Below are 19,339 nucleotides of genomic sequence, written 5' to 3'. Positions count from 1 at the left end.
TACGTCCAAACCAAATTCTTCAAAGAATTATTTAATTCAATTCATTCTCCCTTTCCATTCACTCATTCACAGCCTACATTTCCCATCATAAAAACAGCACAGGAGAGTCAACATAAGGAGGACAAGCTCAAATATTCTACTATATATACAAAAATATTATTTTTACTACCAGTTCTGTGTGAAAAATAAACAAAATATCATAAAGGATAATCATGGAATTTACCTATCTGAATTCAAAACAAATTTGCAGCGAATGAAAGTAACACAAGTATATACAATTAGCTCAAAGAATGGAAATAATCTGCTGATTAATAGCCAATAATAAACATATTTGTTAAACCATAATTTGCCGGTCATAAAATTTTTCTTTCTGTGGTTTAATCTTAGAATAAAATTGTGTTTATTAAAAAGCAAACTAACATAAATATAACTTACAATGTTAACTGGAATATAAAAATACTCTTTAGTGTTCATAGGCATAATGTTTAGAAAGAAATGAGGGCATTTCGTACCTAAAACTCAATTGTATTAATTAAAATGTGATGTTACGATGATCTTTTCAAAGTACAGTTGGTAAGATTTTTTAAAATGTTGAATATAAACAGGTCATTAAAATAATAATAGCTTACTCATATTGTGTATTGCCATGCCCCATAAACTGTTTGAACCTCCTTGATGTGTATTGTCTTATAAAGTTTTCTAAACTTTGCTATTTATCATTATTACTGGATCATTCTAGCAAGCCAACAAATATATATATATTTATGTATGTATACAAACTGTTTATAAATTGCCTAAATGAATGTATACCTTACATTATTTAAAGAAATTGATGATAACCATATTTTCGCCATTACAAAATGATGGCAAAATTATTCTCATTGTCCAGGTAATTTTTCAAGTTACCCTTGCTTTTTCAAGGCAATAATATGACCAAAGACAGTCAAAATTACTTTCAGCTCTGAGATGGCCCCATTATTAGATAAAAACTGTCCTCACACTTTGGCCAAGAACTATGTCTGCAGAGATTTAGCATGTGCCCTAGTTATATAAAGATGAACAATATCTCATTATGGGAATACTGTGTATACAGCAAAGGAAAATAACATAGTGTAGATAAGATAATGAGAACACAATCAAATACAATACTAAGCATAACAAAATGTTAGTTCTCCTTATCAGTTCTATACCAGGAGACTCAAACGAAATAGCATTGTCAAGTTAAAGCAACATGCATTAACAGGGGTGTTACATAATTCTACTATACTGTGTTCAGGTGCCCAGGTAGGAAAAGGGCTGGTCAATGCAGTGAGTTGTAAAAAAAATATGAGGTCAGGAGGCTAACAATATATCAAGAGATGAATGTGGTAGATAAACACTATATTTTCTTATTTAAACACAAAATCCATAAACATTCAGTATTATTTCTACTAGAGTGTTCTTTAGGAAATTTTGATACTCTTCTCTCATAATGCAAATATTTGGGTCTTCAGAAATTCTTAGAAGTTCATGCCCACTATAAAAGACCATCTTTAATTTTACTTTTTCCTCGACATTACTAAAGCAGTATTACAACCACAATAAACACAGATCATCAACAAAACCTTAAACACCTGGTTGACATTTCCCTCCAGACTGAAATAAAAGTAAACTTCCACAGATTCTATTATTTTTTCCTCTTTCAGGGAATATCTGAAAAGAAGGTGGGCTAAAATGATATTATTTCAGACAATATTTATTAAGTTGACAATAATTGTAACCATCATTCAGTATTTATCAAGGACCCATAATTATGCTGTGTGCTACATAATCACACAATCAATACCTCATGTGTTGCTTTTCTTTGTATTAACATCAAGTGCTCTCTGTGTATATGCTTTTTTAGTCAAGTTTTTAAAAAGTAGATGCAATCAATACTACTTTTCCAATTATACACAAACACACATACACACAAAAGATACCTAAATAATCCCTAGCAAAGCCAAAAGTTAAAAATTCAAAATTCATTCAAATCTCTCTTCTAGGTTTAAAACCTGCAAAGAAGGATCAAAGCACAAGAGATCACATGTATCTAATCTAGTGGGAAGTAGGAGAAGTGTTAGAACTGTTATTTATGATCATTTTTAGAAAAAAGAAGGAAGTTGAGATTTGCTGCTATTGAACATACAGATTGCAGCTGATTTTTTAAAAATTTCATATGGGCAAGTGGACATTTGTTTTAAAATAGGCTATGGATACCGGGAGGAAAAAGGTTAGTTTTACAGCAGGCAAGCACTTAGAACCTCCACATTCATTTTCACTGCATTTAAGCTTATTGCAGTTTATATGTTCTAAATTAAGTAGTTTATAAATTATTTTATTTAGCTTTAACCAAACTGATCCTCATAAGATTGATAAGCAGCTTGAAAGTTTCTTCTCCCTCAAGCTTCAATGAGTGTTGAGATAATGCCAAATATGCAAGCATAAGCAAAAAACACAAATAACAGCATCAGCAGGTAAAAATAATTCTAATTTAATCACCTATAAAATGAAGTTGTTCAAAAAATACAGAAGACTTTATTTAGAATACTATTTGAAATATAGATTTATATCCACTATTTAATGATAATATTACATTTGAAATTCATTTACTGCATTTTTCATAGGTCAGTTACTGCCCAAAAACATTGCTGCAAGAAATACACATAAATGTCATTGGTGAGTCTAATTGTATAAAGTCAACACTACTAAACAATGTTTGTCTTTGTAGTAATTTGTTAAAATTTGAGGATTGACTAAGAAACTTTTCTTTTTCTGCACAGCTGATAGTTATCCAGAGAGAAGAGTAAATGACTACAAATTTTTCCTTTATGAAAGAAAAGAGGTTCAAATTTGTTGGTCTAGCATTAGTTTTCTGATAGATACAAATAAGATAGTATCTTTTCCACTGTATGCCACCCATCAGCTCTTGAAAAACAAAATATATTTAATTTATGCAACTAAGAAAAATGGGATGTTTTAACAAATAGAAGGCCAATGCTCTCATAAATAAATGTATGGTAGGCAAACTGTTTAGAAAATAGATATTTGGAGATGTTTCTTTGGTTATATTCTTTAGTTATTGGACATGACATAAGTGAACTACCATTTAAAGAAACTAATCTCTGCACATGTTAAACATAAATAGCATACAAAAAGGAAACGAAAGTTTCTAACTTGTTTTTTTTAAAAAAAAAAAAAACAAAATGTCTCAGAAGAAGACACTTATGCAGCCGACAGACACATGAAAAAATGCTCATCATCACTGGCCATCCAAGAAATGCAAATCAAAACCACAAAGAGATACCATCTCACACCAGTTAGAATGGTGATCATTAAAAAGTCAGGAAACAACAGGTGCTGGAGAGGATGTGGAGAAATAGGAACACTTACATTGTTGGTGGGACTATAAAGTAGTTCAACCATTGTGGAAGACAGTGTGGTGATTCCTCAAGGATCTAGAACTAGAAATACCATTCGACCTAGCCATCCCATTACTGGGTATATACCCAAAGGATTATAAATCATGCTGCTATAAAGACACATGCACACGTGTGTTCATTGCAGCACTATTCGCAATAGCAAAGACTTGGAACCAACCCAAATGTCCATCAATGATAGACTGGATTAAGAAAATGTGGTACATATACACCATGGAATACTATGCAGCCATTGAAAAAGGATGAGTTCATGTCCTTTGTAGGGACATGGATGAAGCTGGAAACCATCATTCTCAGCAAACTATTGCAAGGACAAAAAAACAAACACCGCATGTTCTCACTCATAGGTGGGAACTGAACAACGAGAACACTTGGACACAGGAAGGGGAACATCACACACCGGGGCCTGTCATGGGGTGGGAGGATCGGGGAGGGATAGCATTAGGAGATATACCTAATGTAAATGACGAGTTAATGGGTGCAGCACACCAACATGGCGCATGTATACATATGTAACAAACCTGCACGTTGTGTACATGTACCCTAGAACTTAAAGTATAATAATAAAAAGAAATCTTCCAGAAACTTTAGGCTTTAAAACCATTTGTTAAAAACAAAAAGCAAGATATTGTCATTAGTTTGAAAAAATAATCGATTTGTAACAATAAATATATAGTTTTTCTGATGTAATTAAAACATAATATTGAATTCTTTGGAATTTTAACCAAAGTAAATCTTAATTAGTGAATGTGATGGGAAAATGATCAATGAGATAAAATTTGAACAACTATTCTTATGATTCTTCTATTTAGGCATTTCTATTTTGAGTTATCTTTTTCAGCACTGAGAGATATTTAAATTAAGTAATTAAAGAAACGAGTGAGAACCAGAGTTTAGTTAAACAAGTGTTAAGCAAAAATCTTTGTATATTAGTGAAGCCCATTATTTAGAGTAACTCCTGTGTTCATTTTATAAATAAACAAACACACATATATTGGAGAGGCATGTTCTATTTTAAAAGTTTTTGATCACTGAAAAACAGACTAATCTTTAGAATGCTGATATTATTAAACAAGGGCTTTCAAAAGAAAGAGGGAGTAAGACGTAGGTTAAGAAAAAGACAAATTTCAGTAGGATAGAAACAAAAGAAGAGTCAAAGATTTCAGGGATTTAAGTAAAATAAGTGAAACTCACAGGTTAGAACTAGAAATTGAATAAAGGTTCCCAAAAAAGGACAATAATGTTACTCGAAGCATTGTTTTATATAATTCTAATGACTCAATAGCCATGTGACCTAGATAACATTATCATTATTTTATATAGAAAGAAATTGAGTGAGCATAGGCAAATTACACAAAGTCACCAAACAAAGACTTTGTTAAAAAAAAATGTTATCTTTCATATTTGCATTTTCTCTTAAGAGAAAACTTGGGAGGCTGAAGTGGGAGGATCGCTTCAGTCAGAAGTTCAGGACTAGCCTGGGCAAAATAGCAAGACTGTTTCTCTATAAAAATAAACCTTAAATTTTAAAGAAGAAAACTCAATTAACTACAAAAATTTTAGACTTTAACCGTTTTAAATAAATAGAAGTATACAAAATGTATTATCCAGTAAGCACGCAACAAATGTTAAAGTAATGAGGTTAAGATGTAAAAATAAATATAATGCTTATTAAATTGAATTAAAAATAAAAAAATTAAAAGATAAATTATTAAAGACTGATACAGTTAAATAAATAATTTTATTGTAATTTATTTGGGTGGTACTAATAAATATTTTTTCAACTATTTTCTAAAATACAGTAAGTATCCTGTATATACACATTACTGAGAATCACTTCAAAGTAAAAACGTCATGTCCTCTATAGTGTCGTGCTTACTGTCTTTTTTTATACAAAGAATGACAAAAAGATTACCATCTTTGGAAAGCCACAGTGAATTTTATTTATAATTGGTTTTCATATAAGACCAAGGAAGTCTAAGATCATTTGTTTATTTTTAATTAGTAGGCAAATTGACTAAACGTAATTGAACTTTGAAAATACACTTAAATCTGATTTTTGATTAGTAAAATCTTTCTCATCAATAATTTAACTAGTAAATTAATAAATCCCAAAGCATTTCTATTAAAATCTCATTAGCATGCCTACATTCTTTTTTCCCTGTAACTCCTGTTTAATTATAGGAAAGTCTTCCTTCAGATACAACCCAAAAGAAAAATTTTTTTAAAGTGGTTCCCTAGCCGAGATGAGCTCAAACTAAAGGTCACATGAAATTGTACAGGAAGCCTAGGGGAAGCTGTAAAGTGGTGGCATAAGACAGAGAAATTATCCCTGGGGAAATCGTCTTTCTCAGATCTGTGAATATACTGAATATGTCATGCTAGTTGAACTCACGTACACTTTCTTTTTCATGAAATGATTCTGAGATTAACTGCAAATCAACGAATGCCTTTTTTCCTCATTTTCTCTGTCACATTATGATTTTAATTGCTTCATATAATTTATTATTTAAACATAAACCACTCATCCTATTGTAGCCTTATGAAAAAGCATTCTAAGGTTCATCATTTTAATTAAAACTTTAATATACCTACTAATATCTACGAAGGAAAAAAAAGAAAATAAAAAAACACTATGAGATCAACCCTCCAGCCTTTTTTAGAATGAACACTAAATATCACATCTTTATCTGACATATCTTAGGTTTTCTTGTTGGCCTCTGTCTTCAAATTACAGCCTTTCTTAGTTTCTTCTTCTCAGAAAAGTAATAGCCTGGTGCCTGATCAGTGAATGCAATCACACTTTGCTCTTAGATTTGTCCCTACCTGAACTGCTGAGTTGTGTATCATCATTCCAGCTGCCTCTATATCAGCCTGACTGGTCGAAAAGCTCTAATGTAATTTGTTAGACCTCTCCTAAATCCAGCCTGCTATATCCAATCTTACACTGCAATTGAAGCCCTACACATTTTTTTTTTAAACAAAATGATTCAATCTTAGCATTAATCATTCGTATATTTTATTCATTAATATAATAATTTTCCTCAAGTCATTCTGATAGTTTTCACAAAGTATTTTTATATGTAACATTTCAAAATACATAACTTCTACAAACATTCTTTAAAATATGTCCTGTAACTTTTGCCTATTTTCCAAGAGTAAAAAAGGAAGAAAAAGCGTCTTATAAAAATGAGATTTTTGCTTTTCAAAAATTTATCTTTACAATGTAAGTTATTTAATGGCTTCAAGATAGTTGCAAGAAAGCTTTCGTCTAAATTCTGTTATATATTAATGCTGTTTCCAGTAGTAGAATGTTAAAAATAAATGAATAAAATAAAATCAAGGTAAACATTTACTTTAAATGTGCAGAGTAGTTGACTTGCAACTGAAATAGTTATCAACTTAAGAACGTGAAGCAATATGGCTTAGTATAAACTTAAAGATACAAAAATTTTAATTATAAAATTCCCACTTGTAGTTATTTTTAAGCAAAATTGTATGTTTCTTTCACTTAAGCTGAATAAAATATTAACAGGTACATCGTCCCTACAGAGAATTCATAAATGTTCCTGTGTTGGCAATGCTTGGAACCGATTATTTATCAACTTCAGTTCTTAAATTCATATTTCAATATCCTCTGGCTGAAAGAAATTCCCAAATTCATTCCTCTTTCACAATTGCTTAGTGAAACTGAAGGAACTTTACAAATTTCTTCTTCCTCTCAAAGCTGTAGATGTTTTGGATTTCTCAGCTATACAAGCCAAAAAATTCACCATTACCACTTTTTTTTTTTTTTTTTTTTGAGACCGAGTCTTGCTCTGTCACCCAGGCTGGAGTGCAGTGGCGTGATCTCGCTCACTGCAAGCTGCGCTCCCCGGGTTCATGCCATTCTCCTGCCTCAGCCTCCCAAGTAGCTGGGACTACAGGCGCCCGCCACCACGCCCAGCTAATTTTTTGTATTTTTAATAGAGAGGGGGTTTCACTGTGTTAGCCAGGATGGTCTCTATCTCCTGACCTCATGATCTGCCCGCCTTGGCCTCCCAAAGTGCTGGGATTACAGGTGTGAGCCACCGCTTCCGGCCCACCATTACCACTTTTTAAAAAAAGATTAAACTAGTTTGAATTGTTTTTTTTTCCCACACACAAAGGGAAAAATCCTGTACATTAAATTGATAAAATATTTTATACTAGTCTGGGCACGGTGGCTCATGCCTGTAATCCCAGCACTTTGGGAGGCCAAGGCAGGTGGATCACTTGAGGTCAGGAGTTTGAGACCAGCCTGGCCAACACGGTGAAACTCCGTTTCTACTAAAAATACAAAAATTTCTCCGGGCTAGTGGCGGGCACCTGTAGTCCCAGCTACTAGGGAGGCTGAGGCAGGAGAATTGCTTGGACCTGGGAGGTGGAGCTTGCAGTGAGCCGAGACCGCTCCACTGTACTTCAGTCTGGGCAACAGAGCAAGACTGCGTTTCAAAAAAAAAAAAGATATATATATATATATATATATATATATATATATATAATACTTTAGTTTCCTATATGATACTCTTAATGTCTAAAGACATATTTTCTTAGAAAAATAAGATCTCCTGTAGAATTTATACAAGATAGAATTATATATTATACAAAAATCCCTTTTGCAGTACCAGTACATGATAAGGTATGATCTGAGTAAAGGCTTGATGTTTGATTTTGTCTGATATTTTCTAAAGACCATATTACATAAAAATGCAACATTTAATTTATTACTTAACCACAGATCCAAATAGAGTAACATATTAGATTTGGGGGAAACCATGTAGATGATCTAGTACTATATCTAATGCAAGTGAAATATTATTTTAACATATGATATGGCATGATATGAAGTGACCGAATATTATAATGTTCCTGAAGATCTTCCACCCTTTACTCAGGAAATCTAAGTAATTGGGTATAACTATGTTGTGGAGAAGCAATTACTTTTGGAAAGTTATGATTATTTGAGAGTGTTTTTACCTATTGAACTTGTAACAAGTTTTTCTTTATAATTTTTCTTTATATCTTTCATGTATTGGTTCTCTAATCTTTTCAGAAGTGGTTTTTAGCTGTTTAAATATATGGTTCACTCATACACCTCCATACTCTTCCCATTTTCCTCTGTCTCTGGGATTCTTTTCCACCCACTGAAAAATTTCATCCATACCTACCTGTGATAAAATCCTTTCATTCATTCTTCAAGTCCCCCAGGTTCATATATGTACTCTTCTCAAGACTTCACTTTCTCTGCTCCATGCCAAGAGAAACTAACCCTATGTCTTCCATATGGTCCGTTTCTGCAAGGTTCTCATAGTTTCTGTCTTATAGTTTCTTTTCATTCTTTCTTATTCAGAATAAATAATACAACAATTATAATCTACAGCCTTTGAAATGGATTAAAACTTAAATTAACTGACATTCTATATTTTGTAGAAACATTTTCTAATGGTTTAAGTTCTTTCAGGATGTAGGGAGCATGAACAGGTAGTCTTTTATATAAAGGTGCCTTATTGCAAGAATACTGAAAAATATTAGGAGAAAGAGAGCAATCTCCACATTTCCTCTCTTAAGCATCATGGATATCAGGAGCCATATTTGAGAAAATTCAGCAGCTTTAGGGACAAATGGCAGGGTTATCATATGTACAAATCCAGGAACTATTTGCTTCCTTCCCAAGTCCCTTACACTGATGAATCCACTCAGTTCTATTGATTTTCTGCTTCTATTCCTTTTCAACTTTCTATGTCTGTCATAGTGAGAAAAAGAATATCATTGGTTGAGTTAACCACTTTTTGATCTGTCAATATACAGTTCCCTTGTCAAGCAGAGTTCTCCTATCAGGTTACTGCAGAAACCACAGCTCTTAATATTCAGAATATATATGGTTGCCTTTGGAAGGACCCAATTCCTGTCAGAGCAACTGCAACAGAATCATGCAACAAAAAAGCATGAAAACACGCATGCAAAATCATTGGCTGTTTTACTCTGGAGAATGATGAGGAGATGACATGGTATCCCAAGTTTCATGTGATAACAAAACATATTCATAACTTTTATATTTCCTTTATGTTGAATTACAGTTTCAGACTAAAGTAAATCATTATTAGCCAATTTTAATTTTTCCAGGCATCACAATTGTCTTGAATTAAGCTCTCTTAATTGGCCATAGTTACTTTAAGTGGTAGTATAATATCTTTACGAAAAAAAAAAAAAAAAAACAGAAATAGTCACAATTATCCAACCGCTCAATTCTCTATGAAGGGCTCAGACAAGAAGACTCCTTGGTATGAATATGTTTACCTTGCATATATTTAGCTATTTAAGACAAAATAACACTAGTTTTGTTTTGTTTTGTTTTGTTTTTGTCGGCATGATTCATCATAAAGGTTTTCATTGTTCCTCATTGTTCCGAGGCTGGTGAAAACAAGAAGGATATAGTTTCATCTTAGGATATCATCATGATGGTATGATTAAATTCCAACTATATTATTTCCAGACTATGTACAAAATTCAGGCTATTTATAATATCCCCTTGATTATTTTCTGTAGCAGCATAACAATATTAACACCTTCCTCAAGTCACTAGAAATTAGGACTCTATGTCATGCTGCTTTTTCTGTCATAATACCAAAAATAGAACAGAAAATCTAACTAATATTGTTTTTAAAATTTCTCTTAGGGAGACAATTTTTAACATACAAAACTTTCTTCTTTCTAGATACTGCTGCTGAAGATATCTGATCTTTTTGTATGCTTATAAAACCAAACAAACTAAGAGGAAAAAACAAAGAAACACCTAGAGTGAACATGTGGTTAAATCTTCCTTCTCTTTAAATTCCAAATGTCCAAATTACTAATTTGCAAATAATTGTAAGAATACAACACTCATGCCTTATTTATATGTTTTCTCTTTTTAATATAAACAGGAGGAAGATCAATTTTTATAGTAGGTATTAATTTAGTTACCATTAACCTCTTTATAGTGCTTAATCCTCCTTCTAGTTGGCCATGTAAGAAGTACATATCACAGTTATATTACAGTATCTATAGTTACTCTTATTCTACCTGAACACTATAAAGGTATTTTTAGTGTTCTCTGTATTTAGTCTGCTTGTTTTTCTGAATATAGGTTGCTGCTCCTGTTTTAAGTAGAAGATTTAAAATACATAAAAATAAACTGTTTAGTATAAAAACTTTTCATACACCGTAAATTACCACAGCATATTGGAACCTCATTTGTAGCTTTCTTTCTTAGGTGTTATTAGTGTGTAAATGTGTTTGCATAATAAGGAAGGCTGAGTGGCATGAAGAATCATCCTCTGACCTATGTATTCATAGATTAAGGTCCCCATCCAACATGGAAGTAACAGTAGAATAGTAACAGACTGCAAAATGAAATCAAAAGCTCTATGAATTGAGCGAATTCCACATTTATAAAAAGGAAATCTGAACAATTGCCAGATTAGATTATTAATCTTTTCATTCATATTTTGCAATCTTTTGGTCGATGTTGTCTTTCATTTATTTAGCTTTTATTGTTTATTTTGTAATTGGAGGTGGAAGAAGAAAGAACAATCTGATGGGTAGGTATGAACACAGTGTATGCTGCAAGTCAGTGGAAGTTTCTACTCTACACATGCCCTATTTACACTCAACTATAACCTCTTCAAGCAACATGGCTGGAAATTTGTGATCCTATATTTAATCAGATGGGAAGCACAGACAGCTCAATATCAAAATTCCTTTCAGCTAATGTGGAAAAATCTCATAAAATTTACTAGTACAGAAATATGAAAGAATATATAAAAATGACTGATAGGAAACAGCTGTAACAATGCTTGTTATTTCTTGATTGTCAGTGAAATAGTTCAAAATCATTGAGAATAAATACTGAATATAAGATATTACCCATAACCAACATCATCATCATCATTATTATTATCATAAAATTTGTTCTAACTCACTGGCACAGTCTTACATAGTAAAAAATAATACTTTATTCAGCTGTTATTGTATGTGGGTTATTAAGTGATAAGAATAAAAAATGCACAAAAGAAAGTTAAAGAATTAAAGATAAGTTAAAAAATAGGTAATGGAGGAATCAAGAAAAGTTAGTTCTCTAATGGTTTCTATATAATACATAGACTTTCGATAAAGGATTAATTTTTCAGGTCATGAACCATTACTTTATATATAAAATGCCAAAAACTTGTTCAACTGATTTTGGCAGTTTGTTTGTTGTTTGTTTGATGTAACTGACAGAATATACCATATATTTTCCCCGTCATTTAAATACACTCATAAAGTGGCTCTAAATTGCACAGTGCTTGCCTTGTTGAATTTTTGCTCACTCCCACAAAATGACACAATAGTGACAGTCTGGCCATAAATACATTGCTGAAGAAATCTGAGAATATGTGTATTCAATACTAACCCAGCTTTTAAAAATAAACAGTAAGCACTTAAACTCCAATTCTTATATTAATATTCCTAGCATAGCCCTTTGAATAAATAATATCTAAAATTTACTTCCACACTATTTTGGAAAGTATAATAATTGGCTGATATGCCACACATTATTTGCAATATACCATGACCTGAATATGAAAATAATTTACTGAGATAAATAAAAACATGGAACTATTGGAACTTACTGAATACCCATTAAATGCTACCTTGTAATTACTATCTAATAATCATAAGTATATGACAAAAAATATTTGAGGAGCAATATATATTCATAAGAAGAGTGGGTACTACTGAAAGTCTTTATCAAAGTATTCAATAAACTAAAACTTCATGTCAAAATATTTACATCTGTAGTTTATAACAACAGGTAATATATGCTCAAACACACATTTAAAAAGAAGCCAATGAAGGACTAGAGAGGAGCTTCAAGATGGCTGACTGGATACACCTGGTAGACAATCGCCCTTCAAATAGATCATTTAAGAGTCAACAACAGAGAAGTTGTAGGAAATACCAAAAGCAAGGAAGAAGAAGAAAGCAAAGCAACTTGCCTAGCTGGGATTGGCTGGGAGCCTCTTGAGGTTCTAAAATGTGGGAGAAGGTTAAGTGAGAGACCCCAGTGTTCCACATTTCCACTACAGACTCCTGCAATCCTAGCATGGTAGAGCCTTTCAACTATCAGAGGCTCTCAGACTAACATAGGGAGCTGCCTAGAGATTGTACAACAATATTGCTCTACAGACAGAGTACACTGAGTCCCACAAGACTCTGAATCCTAAGCAGCTACAGCCTGGCACCATTTTGAGAACCCAGCTCCCACCAGACTGCATCCTGCTTAAAAGCTCAACAATCCCTGCATCTTCACATCCCTGGGGTCCCACTGACATTTCTTGTCTGCAGTCACTGCAGCTGGGGCTGAGATGGGAGCCACTGTCAGCAAGCCTGCCCACTCCAGCAGAGAGGCAGCCACATATTTTCATGCCCCCAAAGAAAAATTCTACTACCATTACCACAGGCTGCCATGGGGCTGAAGTGTGAGTGAAGCATCTTAATCTTAGTCACTTACCTATGACTGCTCCCAATGAAAACAACACCACACTCCCCAGTAGCAAGGCCACAGCCCAACTGTTTTTGCCCCGACTTGACCATTCCTATAGCAGTCAGGAGATCACCCCATCTGTCTCTACCACTGCCAGCATCTGCATGTACCACAGGGTGCTGGAGTGGTGGGCTGTTGAGGGAAGGCTCATTTGGCCTGGGTCTGCCCTCCCAGTGCCTCAACACAATGTCCAGAGTCTGGGGGGTCATTCAGACCATTCCACTATCATTGGCAAATGAGCACTCCTTCCAGGGTTTAAGCTTGGGTCCACTCAACCTATTGCTACCATCATACCTGGCACTCACACAAATGAATTATCTGTGGGCTTGGGACTGGCCTGCACAGTCCATTGTAGCCACCAACAATACCTGTGTGGACTGCTTGGGATCAGAGGGTTGTACTACCACAGCTGCTGCCACTGCCTACACCAGACCTGCTTCCCTGGGACCTGAGAACCTGCCTACTCACTCAGGCAATTGCTGTCATTTTTGACATCTAAGCAAGCCACATGGAGGCTCAAGAATCAGCCTGTCTGGACCCATTAGCAGCAGTTCCAGCATATGCCATCCAGGGCTTCAAGTACAGGCACATTCAGTCTACCACTGCCACCGCTGGGACCCAAAGACTGGCCCAACTGGCATCCTAGTACCCAGCAAAACTTCACCACACCCTCCAGTAACAACCGCAGCCTAACTCACCAAGGAAAGCACAGATACGAATGATGTTTATAGCTGAAGATATCATACAAAAGACTGTACTACTGGAAAAACCCAGAATCAAAGCCAAAGTGTACTACCCAACCAACACCATAGATGCGTATTCAGGAAAATGTCCTCCACTTTGAAAACATATTTAAACAATTAGAAGAAGTGATTATTACAACAGGTGTGCAGATATCAATGTGAGAACAACAGGAAACATGAAAGGTCAAGGAAATATGACACTTCCAAAGGAACACAATCACACTCCAATGACAAATACTAATCAAAAAGAAATTTACAAAAAATCTCAGAAAAAGAATTAAAAATATTGATGTTAAAGAAGTTCAGTGAGATACAAGAGGATGCTGAAAAACAATACCAAAAAAATCAGAAAAACAATTCAGGATATCGATCAGGAATTGACCAAAGAGACAGAAATTATTTTAAAAAAGGACAAGAATTGTGGAAATAAAGAATTCATTGAATAAAATACAAAATACATTTGAAAGCTCAACAGTAGACTAGATCAACTAGAACAAAGAACCTCAAAACATAGAGAAAATTTTTTGGAAATAACCCATCAGGCAAAAAAAAATTAAATGAATAAAAAAGAATAAGCAAATCCCATATGACATATAGAACCCCATAAAGCAACCAAACATTCAAATGTTCAGTCACCCAGAAGGTGAAGAGAAAATAAAACAGTTAGAAAACCTATTCAACTAAATAATGTATGAAAACTTCTCAAGTCTAGCAAGAGATTTAAATATCAAGAGAAAGGAAGCTAAGAAATTCCCAACTAGATATATTTCAAAATCATCTTCTCCATGACCCATTACAATTAAACTATCTAATGTCAAACACAGAGAAATCTAAAACCAGCAAGAGAAAAATGTGTAGTCACTTATAAAGGAACCCCCATTAAACTAAATGGATTTCTCAGCAGAAACCTTACAGCCCAAGACAGAATGGGATGATATATTCCAAGTGCTAAAAAAGAAAAAAAATGCTAGCCAAGGATACCATAGCAGCAAAGTTATCCTTCATAAATGAAGGAGAAATAGTCTTTCCCAGATAAGCAAAAGCAGAGAGAATGTATCAACACTAGTCCAGTCCTACAAAAAGTGTTTAAGGAACTCCTATGCTTAGAAAAGAAAGAACAGTATCTACTATCATAAAAACACATAAAATATAAGAACTAATAATAGAGCAAACATGCAAACAAGGAATAGTAAAGAATCAAATGTTACCACTAGAAAACACCACCAAACCACAATGATAACAATAAGAGAAAGAAAAAAAAGATGTGCAAAACAACCAGAAATCAATTAATAAAATGATAGAAAGAAGCCTTCACATGTCAATAATAACCTTGTAGGTAAACAGATTAAACTTTACCCTTAAAAGACATAGACTGACAGAATGGGTGTAAAAACATTACTCAACTACATGCTGTCTACAAAAAACTTATCTCACTTGTAAAAATCACATACAGACTAAAACTCAAGGGATGGAAAAGATATTACATGCAAATGAAAACCAAAAGCTAATAGGATTAGCTATACTTATATTAGATAAAACACTTTAAGTCAAAAACAGTTAAAAGATAAAAAGGAGGTCATTACATAATGGTAAAGGAATCAATTTAGCAAGATGTTATAACAATTCTAAACCTATGTGCACCTACCACTGGAATATCCAGATATATAAAGCAAATATTATCAGATATAAAAGGGGAGATAGACTCCAATACAGCAATACTTGGGAACCTCAACACCCCATTCTCAGCATTAGACAGATAACCTACACAGAAAACTAACAAAGAAACGTTGAATTTTAACTTAACATTAGACAGAATAAACCAAACATAGAATTACAGAACATTTCCACCAACAGCTACAGAATACACATTCTTCTCAACAGAACAGGGAACATTTTCAGGACGGATCATATGTTAGCACACACACAAAAAAACTCACCAAATTACTTAAAATCAAAATCACGTCAAGTATCTTCTCAGAACACAATGGAACAAAACTATAAAGCAATAACAAGAGAAACACTGGAAATTTTACAAGTACACAAAAAATAAGTAACATGTCCCAAAATGACTATTGGGTCAAAGAAGAAATTAGGGAGCAAATCAATAAAGTTCTTGAAACAAGTGAAAATCTAAACACAACATACTAAAACCTATGGGACATATCAAAAGCAGTGCTAAGAGGGAAGTTTTTAACAATAAATTCCTAAATCAAGAAAGTAGAAAAATTTCAAATAGACAATCTAATAACGCAACTCAAAGAACTAGAAAAGCAAAACCCAAACCCCAAATAAGTAGAAGAAAGGATATAATAAAGAAAATTACAGGCCTATATCTCTGAAGAAAATAGATGCAAAAATTCTCAACAAAATACTAGCAAAGTGAATCTAATAGCACATCAAAAAAATAATAATAATAATACATGATCAACTGTGATATATCCCAGAAATGCAATACCCAACCCTACCCACAGAGAGGGGATCAAATTGAATTCCAATTTTATATTAATTCTTTTCCAGATTGGGAAGGAACTGCAGGTCAGTGATTACGTGCAGAGGGAGAATATGACCCTTCCTAGGTGCAGCTGTACAGACTCCACCAAACTTCAGTGTTTTTCTTAAGGCTACTCTCGGCCAGGAGGCAATATCAAGTCCACACATGTCTGTGGAGCAGAATCTCTTTGGCCCTATTTACTCTCTGAGGCTGAGCAACAACCCCAGAGACCTCACTCAGCCTTAGAGTCTATTACACAGCCCTGCTCAACCACAGGGCTTCAAACAACAGTACTGCCCAGATTTCAAACAACAGTACTGCCCAGTCAAAAATAAAGAGCTACAACCCTACCCAATTAGAGACAACTGCAGAGTCCAACCAGAAGCTCCACCTGATGGCAGAGTCCAGTCAGTCATTTCACTGGACCACAGAGTACAGCCAGCAATACCATTTAACTTCAGAGCACAGGAAGCAACGCAGCCCAACTAAAGAAACTGACACCATGGTCTGCCTCTCTGGTGTTGCTACAAGCCAGCATATCCATAATCTCAGGTTAGACCAAGTAGTAGTGGTCTACCACCACCACTAAAGAACATGCACAAAGGCTGGAAGAAGTGGCCATCTCCTTAAATGTGCAGGTGATACAGGAGCTAAAAAGAAATTAGTTAGGCAGTTAGTGAGGGTAAGAGAATCCTCTGTAATGCTTCACTTTTAACAAAAAGCAGCCCCCAAATCATTTCTTTTCTAAGGAAGAGCAGCCCGTAAAATCAAGCCACAGACATAAAGAAGCAAGCTGGAAGCTTGCATAGGCAAACGCAGGCAGCTGTGCCAATAGGAAAAGGCTACCTGGGTGCCAGGCATGTTCAACATGAAGGATTCCTCTTCCCTTTTCTTTGTCGCCACATGTGCAGTAAAAAGTCAGGAAACGTGGCACAGTCCAGGTAAAGACCCCATCTGCATAATAGAAGATTAGGGTGGGATGGCCAGCTTCTTTGCACGCTATGCAAATGGCTCACCTGGTCTGACCAATCTCTTGGACCCTATGTAAATCAGATACCACCTCCTCAAGCTCGTCTATAAAACTCTGTGCATTTCACCACAAAACCGGAAGAACCACTTGGGAGTCCCTCTCTCTCTGGAGGAAAGAGAGCTTTTCTCTTTTCCAACATCCATTAAACCTCCACTTTGAAACTCACACCTTGTGAGTCCGTGTTCTCAATTTTCTTGGCATGAAGCAGCGAACCTCGAGTATTACCCCAGACAAACAAATCCGCTTGCTAGGCATTAATGTAAAGAAATAAGGATTATTTAAAAGGTGTAACTATACTTATAGCACACAAAATATACTTTGGGTTAAAAACTATAAAAAAGACAAGGAAGGTTATTACATAATAGTAAAGGGGTTAATTAATATCCTGATTTCAAAACATATAATAAAGCAGTTGTAATCAAGAGAGCATGTTACTGGCATAAAAACAAACACATTGACAAATGGAACAGGATAGAAACCCTAGAATAAATCTATGCATTTATGGTCAACTGATTTTCTTACAAAGGTGCCAGGAACACACAACAGGGAATGAACAATTTCTTCAATAAGTAGTGCTGTGAAAACTGGATATCCACATGCAGAACAATGAAATTAGACCTTTATCTTCCAAAATGTACAAAAATAAACTCAAAATGAATGAAATACTTAAATATTGAGATCTGAAACTATAAAATTAGTACAAAATATAGGGGGAAAACCTCACAACATGGGTCTGGGCAATAATTTTTTTATGTGACCCCAAAGCATAGGCAACAAAAGCAAAAATAGAAAAATGGGACTGCATCAAACTGAAAACTTTCCACACAGCAAATAATCAACAGAGTGAACAGATAACTCACAGAATGGGAAAAAATATTTTCAAATAATGCATCTAATAAGGGGTTAATATACAAAATATATAAGGAACTCAAACATTTCAAAGCAAGAAAACATAAAACCCAATTTTAGAAAATGAGCAAACGACTAAAACAGACATTTCTCAAAAAAGATGTACAAATAGCCAACAGGTACATGAAAAAATGGTCAGCATCATTAGGAAAATGCAAATTAAAACCACCAGGAGCTATCGCCTCACACCTGTTAGAATGGCTTTTATCAAAAATATAAGTTTTGGAGAGGGTGTGGGGACAAGGGAACACTCGTACATTGTTGTTGATTCTGTAAATTAGTACCGCCACTATGGAATATGGTATGAATATTCCTTAAAAAGTAAAAATAGAACTTTTGTAGGACCCAGTAACCCTACTTCTCAGGATATATCCAAAGAAGATAAAATCAGCATATTTGATGAGATGTTTGCACTCCTATGTTCATTGTAGCATTATTCACGATAGACAAGATATGAAAACAGCTTAAGTATTCATCAACCAATGAATGGATAAAGAAAATGTAATATATACACAATGGAATATTGTTCAGCCTTAAAAAGGGGGGAAATTCTGTCATTTTTGACAATATGGATGAATCTGGAGGACACTATGCTATGTGAAATAAGCAAGGCATAGAGAGACAAATACTGCAGGATCTCACTCAAATTTGGAATTTAATAAAGTTGAACTCATAGAAGTACAAAGTAGAATGAAGGTTAGTGGAGGCTTAGGGAGTGGGGAGAAGTGAAGAAAGGATTGGGGAGTTATTGATCAGAGGGAACAAAATTTCAGGCAGGAGGAATAGGTTTTGAGATCTGTTGCACAGCAGGATGGCTACAGCCAATAATAACATATATTTCAAAATAACTAAGAGTACATTTCAAAAGTCTCACCATAAAAAAAAAAAGATGAGTAAGTGTGGAGATGGACATGTGAAATAGCTTGATTTAATCTAACATTGTACAAATGTATCAAAACATCACATTGTATCCCATAAGAAATACAATTATGATTTGCTAATGTAAAATAATGGTAATCATAAATTTAAAATTCATTAAAAAAATTAACAGTGTACATAAAAGTGAAAAATTATTCACATGTCCCTGTTTCTTTAGCATGAGAACACAGATGTTTCCAATTA

This window comes from Pan troglodytes, chromosome 14, assembly GCF_028858775.2.
Source record: "Pan troglodytes isolate AG18354 chromosome 14, NHGRI_mPanTro3-v2.0_pri, whole genome shotgun sequence".
Lineage (NCBI taxonomy): Eukaryota > Metazoa > Chordata > Mammalia > Primates > Hominidae > Pan > Pan troglodytes.
This window is presented reverse-complemented; position numbering follows the sequence as displayed.